Raw genomic sequence first — 7123 nt, forward strand, 5'->3', positions numbered from 1 at the left:
CATGGATATCTGCAGATTTTCAGGGCTCTAGGAACAAAATTTGTTCCCGCAGCCGATCCACAAAAATGGTCCGAATTCTCCACCAGGAGACGTGATCAAAGCGAAGGGCTAAGGCAATGAATCCTAAAATCTTCTAATATAGGCTGGAAGGGACCTCAAGAAGTTATCTACTCCATTCCCATTGCCCTGCGGCAGGATCAGGTGTAAATATGCCAGAAGTTTGTCTGACCTGTTCTTAAAACCCTCCTGGGACAAGAATTCCACAACCTCTCTTTGTAATCCATTCCAGCACTTCCCTATCCTTATCGCTGGAAAGGTTTTGGTATTACCCACCCTCAACCTCCCTTGCAGCAGATCAAGCCAATTACTTCTCCTTCTACCTTCAGTGGACGTGACGAACAATTAATCACTGCTCTCTTATAACAACCCTTGACATATTTGAAGACTGTTCTCAGTTCCCCACGCACTCTTTTCTCAAAACTAAACATGCCCAGTTCTTTCAACCTTCCCTCCTAAGTCATGTTCGAGGACCAGGAGGGCGCTTTTCCCTTCTGAATGGAGATGCGCAAGGTGAGGTCAGAGAAAAGGATGTTGGAGTAACCGAGACAGGAGAGGATGACTAAGAGCTCTAGCTGTGCGGATGGATAGGAAAGGCCAATTGTTAAGGATGTTACGCAAAAAGAAAATGCAAGGTGTAGGCACAGCCTGGATAGGAGGCCCCAGAGGGAGCTCCGTGACAAAGGTATTACACAGTTATGGGCCTGAGTGACAGTCAGCACAATGGTGCTGTCTGCGGCGGTAGAGAAACAAGGTGGGGGGAGGGCTTGGGGGAAATATTAAGAGCTTTGCTTCAGCTGTTGATCGTTAGCTGATGGCTGGACATCAGTGAGGAGATATGAGAGAGAGAGGGGGGCTGAGATTTCAGTTGCGACAGAAGGAGGCAGGCCAGGAGCAGAGAGGCAGAACTGGGAGTTAGGAGCACAGAGATGGTAGTTGAATGTGTGTGTGCGGATGAGATTCCCAGAAATAAGGTGCAGAGGAAGAAAAGAAGAGGCCCAAGGACAGAGCCCCGTGGAACCCAAACAGAAGGCTGGAACGCGAGTCAGCCAGCTCATTCTAAAGACACTCTAATGCAGCGACTGGAGGAGGAGAAGGATGTGACTCATCATGGACCTCTTGATGCCACCTGGCAGAGGGCACAGGGTGCCTAATGTTTTACTGGGATCCCACAGACCAGGTACACGCATATTCGTTCACCCAAAGGGGGCGTGTCAGGTGTCTGTCGAGGAACTAGTTAGGTAGGTCTTAGGTAGCTCTTAAAAGCTTTGCCAGTCCATCTCTATTGTTTAAGGCTGTGAAAAAGTGCACACACGCATGCGCACACACGCACCCCATCCAACATGGCTCTGCTGGCCAAAGCTCAATTACAGACACAGCTATAGCGGCAAAAGCATCCATTCTTTAAAACAGGAAACTAAATGCTCATAAGCTACATTAATGCAGAGTTAAGGTTGCCCAGTGCTGTCTCCTGCCTTGCACCACATGGACAGTGAGTAAACTTAAACCGCTGCAGACCAGGAAATGAAAAGTTAATGTAAACTTTCCCCCAACCCTTAACCCTGTAGCTGGCCAGAACCAGTGAGAATGGTTCTGTGTGGGCCGTGCAAAGGTTAACCAACTGCCACAGGGACTCAGGTATTCAGCTCAATGCAGCAGTAACGGGATGAATTCTATGGTCTGTGGTATGAAGGACGTCAGAGTAGACGACCTAATAGTCACATCTGGCCTTAAAATCTATGAACCGATAATCGACCCGAGGAAAGACTAAGACTAAGACATTGTCTGTGCTGTGCTCACAGGTGGGAATCCCAGCATTTATCCGCATGCCTCCAGCTGTGTGCACTGGGCCAGCTGTAGCTGTGACTGGCTGATGGAGGGATGGGTTGCAGCAGCTGGGCAGAGCTGTGCCTGTGCTATGCAGAGAGGTGCATGTGAAACTTGGGGGGCAATTCTGCCTCATTTCCATGCTGAGTGTTGTAGGCTTTGTCAGCAAAGGTGCCCAAGGGTGTGTTCTTGCCATGGGGGTTGTCAGCACCCTGGTGGCGTATGTTCGAGTGATCTGTGGGGCTTAGTGAGGGGTAAGTGAAGGCAGCGACTCAAAAGGAAAACTCAGGTTGGGGGCAAGGGGGTAGTAACACTGTGCAAGTCTCAGCTGGCCTGTGTGCAGGAGGTTCAGTACTGGAGAGCAGGCCGTGGGGAGGAAGCTGCTGTTTGCTATGATGGAGTTGAACCCGAATATTATCTTAGCAAAGAGAAGAACATGTTAGACATTCTGCTGGACTGCTCTGTTCCCAGAGCGCTCTGTAACAGGGGAGGGGAGAGGGCTAGTGTGGGTGTCTCTGGCATGTCGGGGTGATGCTGAAACAGGGCAGAGCAGAGGTGGCATTAGGGGAGTGGCATGAACCTTAACGCTGCATTTCTCTTTCTAAAAACCGAGGGGTCAGGAACCCTTACCCAGCGAGGTCACAGTCTCACAGTTCTCCTGCATGACCTCCCTGTAGAGGGCTCTCTGAGCGGGATCCAGCAGAGCCCCCTCTTCCTTGGTGAAATACACAGCCACCTCCTCGAAGGTCACCGGCCCCTGAAAGAGCAAAAGTCCAACACTCGGTACCTGCTGCCCCATTCGCAACCCCACTATTCACGGAGGAAAGGAGCCAATCAAATGGAAGCTCTGAGAGAGTCAGCAGAGTCCTATCCCCATACTGCTGAGAGCAGCCAGGAGACATCTGGGTGAGGGGACGAAGTGAGAGCCCCTTGTCTCTCCCAGCAGATCCACCACAGACCTACTAGCCAGAGGCTGATACAGGAGATGGAGCCCCCAGTAGGGTCCAGGCGCAGCCCCATGGTAGAGAACCCAACACCCTCCCCACTGCCAGCAGCTGGATGTGAGGGGCTGGGACATCTTCCCTACACCTCCCTGCTGGGTGCCCCCTTTCCATGTCACACCAGCCCCTGGCTAGCAGGCTGAGGGTTCAGCCCTGGAAATCTGGTCAGTTTTCCCAGCCCCGCCCAGGGAGTTGCTTTGTCTGTTTCCTGTTTCACAAATTAGGGAATTTTCTCCCCCAACACCCAAGTGTTTGTTCTGAGGATCTAGGCCCATATTAACAAGTCCCAGCAGGTTTGTCACACTGTGTCCCCACTCCCTATCCTCACCCAGGGTATTCCCTGCCCCCGTCCCGACCTAACTCCCCAGACGTTGCCACCTCTTCAGTATTTCCTGCCCCTCTCCCTCCTGCAGGAACCCACCAGCAACCCCCCAATAACCCCTACCTGAGCTGGCTCCACTACAGCCATTTCTCCTGTCCCATGAGAGGCTGGGATGAGCTGGAGCGAGAGGTGGGCGTCATTCTGCAGCCTGGCAGGGCGAGAAGAGCAGTTGTGGAGGTTTCAGAACAGGCTTCAGTTCATTTCACATCACGATTCCCCCAGGCCCTTTCCCTGCAGACAGAGATTGTAGATTCTGCCAGGCTGGGAACATGCTCAGTCCCCACAGTGCAGCACAGACCTGGCCCCTGGCCCCTCCTGTCCCCCTTGTGCTCCCCCCAGCAGCAGTAACAAACCAAGACATTTTGAAGCCCTCCCAGCAACAGGGTGTGAATCAAACCCTGGACCAGACCAGACCCAAAGGAGCCCCGTGGGGGTCCCCTGCCCCTGCCCCAGGGCAGCGCACTCCTGCCGCAGGGGGCAGGAGAGTCCGGGGCTGGTTCTTCCTCTCTGCTCCTCACCTCGGTCACAGGGAAGTGACCCTGGGCAGGAGGCTGCAGTGAGTGTGCGGGGGCAGAGATCTGGGAACCTGCCCCCCCCTCTAATTCCCCCTCACACCCTCTCCCGTCCCCTCCCCTCTCCCCTAGCGCCCTGCCCCGGGCTGGGAGCCGGGGTCACCGCCCCGTTCCCGGGGCTCCCCCCGCGGCTGCCCCGCTCCGCCCGTGCGGGGAAGGGGGCACCGGGCGGGGACCCGCTTCACCCCGGTACCGGGCACAGCAGAGCCGGGGCGGCTCAGACTCGCTGCGGGAAGGATCCTCCCGGCCTCAGCGCTGCAGCAGCTCCGGGCCCCCGGGGGGGGCAGCGATGGGGGGGGGGGCACCGCGCAGAGCCGGGACCTGCCCCGCCCCCCGGGCTCCGTCACCGGGAGCCTCAGCAGAGCCCGGGGCGGGGCCCAGCTGGAGAAAGCACCGCCCCCCGCCCCCCCATCCCGGGGGGGGGCGGATCCTGCTGCGGCTCCGCTGGGGCCGAGGCGGCTCCGAGGCTGCTCCCGGGTTCCCCGGGGCAGAGTCACGTCCCCGCCCCCCCAGCACCCCCCCCCGGGTCTCTCACTCCCCGGGGGCTCCGGGCGGGGCTGGGGCGGGCAGAGCCCGGGGCTGCCCGGGGGGCGGGGCCCAGCTGGAGAAACCCCCCCGGGGAGCAGCAGCGGCTCAGCCCGGGCCCGGCTCACGCGGAGGCGGCAGCAGCAGCTTTGTTCTCCCACCCCCAGCGGGGCTCGCACGGAGCATGCGCAGTAACAGCTACTGAACCCCTCCCTTCCCTGGGCTGGAGAGGGCGGAAGCGGCCCCGGGGTATGCTGGGAGATGTAGTTCCTGACTCTCCCGGAAGCGGAAGTGGCGTTGGGAGAGGAGCCGGAGCCGGAGCCGGGCTGCGAACGAGCGTTGGGTCTGCCTGGCTCGCGCGGGGCCGTTGGACCCTCTCCCGGGCCGGAGAAGGGTTGGCGCCGTTGGAGCTCTGGGCATGCGCAGATCGCGGCGGGAGAGCCCTTCATTAAGCCGGGGGAGGGGGGCGAGCAGGTGACCCCCGAGGAGCGGGGAGAGAACGGGGGGGGGGCTGAGATCCCCTCGGATTTACCGCTGCCCCCTCCCGTGGGGACCCCCTCCCCGGTCCTGCCCCCTTTCTCCTAGAGAGCCACGAGCAGCGCCCAGGGTGACCCCCTCCCCAACCCCTGAGAAGTTCCCTGTCCCCCGATTGTGCCCCATTTTCTCTCCCCTTCGCCAGTGGCCAGTTCAGGTCTCCGGTTTGGGGGGTTTCCCCCATTTCCACCTGCAGGGATTTGTCCTTGTGTGGGTGGGAAATGGTTCCCCCGAGTGATTCCTGAGCTGGGCAGAGGGTGAATGGGCAGAGGCTGGGGGGGCCCTGAGACAGGGACACCTCTGGGCTGGGCTGGGGGGGGCACTCTCTGCTGGCAACGGGGCCTGGGAAGGGCCAGGGAGGGGAGGGAGGAGCAAGTGTCCCCCATGGAGACGGCCCAGCCCCAGGTTTCCCCTCCCAGCTACTTCCCCTCCCCGACCCTGCCCAACCCAGCAGCCCCCCCCACAGCCAGCAACTTTCTGACTCCAGCCCCTCTCCTGTCCCCTGTGAGTGTGAGGCAAGAAGAATCCGTCCCATTCTGTTGTTGATTCAATATCCCTGTATAATCCCCTCCAGTTTCCCATCTTTTCTCTTGAATGGTGACATAAAATCTCCCCACATGTTGATGCTTGCCCCTTATATTGGCAAATATTTAGTTTGTGCCCCATTTTCTCCTCAGTTCAGAAATACTGATATCAAATTCTCAAAAATCTTCCCACTTTTCTCTCCAGGTGTGTGACTGAGATCAGGGCTCTTATCATACTGAGTGTGGCCCTGTTCTGCCAGGTGCTGAAGAGACCCCACATGAGATCAGACCCCACTGTTGTGCCAGGTAAAACTGAGACCTGGACCGAGATCATGACCCCCCGTTGTGCCAGGCAGCGCACCACTGCAACCCAAACCGCTGCCTCCATTGTGCTGGGCACTTCAGAGATCCCACTGAGTCTGGCATTGCACTGATCCTAACGAAGATCACACCCCACCACTGTACTGGGCACTGCACAGACCCTGACAGAGATCCTGGCCCCACATTTTGCCAGTTGCTGCAGGGGCCCTAAACAAAATCAGGGATCCTGTAATGCTGGGAGTTGCAGAGTCCCCAACTGAGCTCAGGCTCCCCTCTTGCTCAGGACTCTGCACAGACATTGACCAAGATCAGGGTCCCCATTGCTACAGGGTGTTGAACAGACACCAAGGGTTTCTCTACCCTGCCAGTAAAAACCCCCTAGCTGGCCCATGCCAGGTGACTCAGGCTCATGGGCTCAGGCGAAGGGGCTGTTTAATTGCAGTGTAGATGTCTGGGCTCGGGCTGGAGCCAGGCTGTAGGACCCTGCGAGGTGGGAGGGTGCCAGACCTTGGGCTGCAGCCCCAGCCGGAACATGGACACCACAATTAAACAGCCCCACAGCCTGAGCCGTGTGAGCCCAAGTCAGTGGGCACGGGCCAGCCGCCGGTGTCGAACAAGTTTGCATGGAGAATTTGGGGCAAAACTGGGAACTGAACCCAGATTGTTTGAATTCTTGCCTCTCCCCTTAACCCCAAGCCCAGCATGTGTGTGTGCAGCGTTGTTTTGGCCTGTGTTTGCTTTGCATTGGCTTCCAAGGGAGGCTGTGGATTTTCCTTCACTGGAGGTTTTTAAGACCAGGTTAGAGATACACCAGTCTGGGAATGTCTAGGGATACTTGGTTCTGCTTCAGCACAGGGGGCTGGAGTAGACGCCCTCTCAAGATCCCTTCCAGGCCTACACTGAAATAATTCTCTTTTGTGCTGTGTCCTGTTCTACGCTGAGCTGTTTTGCATGGTGCCATCTGGAATTGTGATCGCACCATGTTGTGTAACAGTTTTGTGGTGCATTGTTTTGCCTCAGCTTGTTTGGTGCCTGTGCTGTGCTGGTTTGAGTTGAGCTATTTTTCATTGTGTACTTTTGTCCTAGGATGTCGTCGTTTGCATCATGTTGCTTCTCCTTTGTATTGTCATTTTATGCTGTGGAGTGTAGGTTGTTTTTTTTCCCCTGCTGAATTGCCTGACGTTATGTGTGGTGGGTTTTATTTTGTATGTTGGGTTTTTATATGTATATATTGCATTGCATCCTAGAAATGTAGAGCTGGACAGGACCTCAAGATGTCATCAAGTCCAGCTCTCTCTGCCGAGGCAGGACCAAGTATATGGAGATTATCTCTGGCAGAGCTTTGTCCTACCTGTTCTTAAAAACTTCCAGGGAAAGAGA

This window comes from Mauremys reevesii, linkage group 14 (genome assembly GCF_016161935.1).
Source record: "Mauremys reevesii isolate NIE-2019 linkage group 14, ASM1616193v1, whole genome shotgun sequence".
In the NCBI taxonomy this organism is placed as follows: Eukaryota; Metazoa; Chordata; order Testudines; family Geoemydidae; genus Mauremys; species Mauremys reevesii.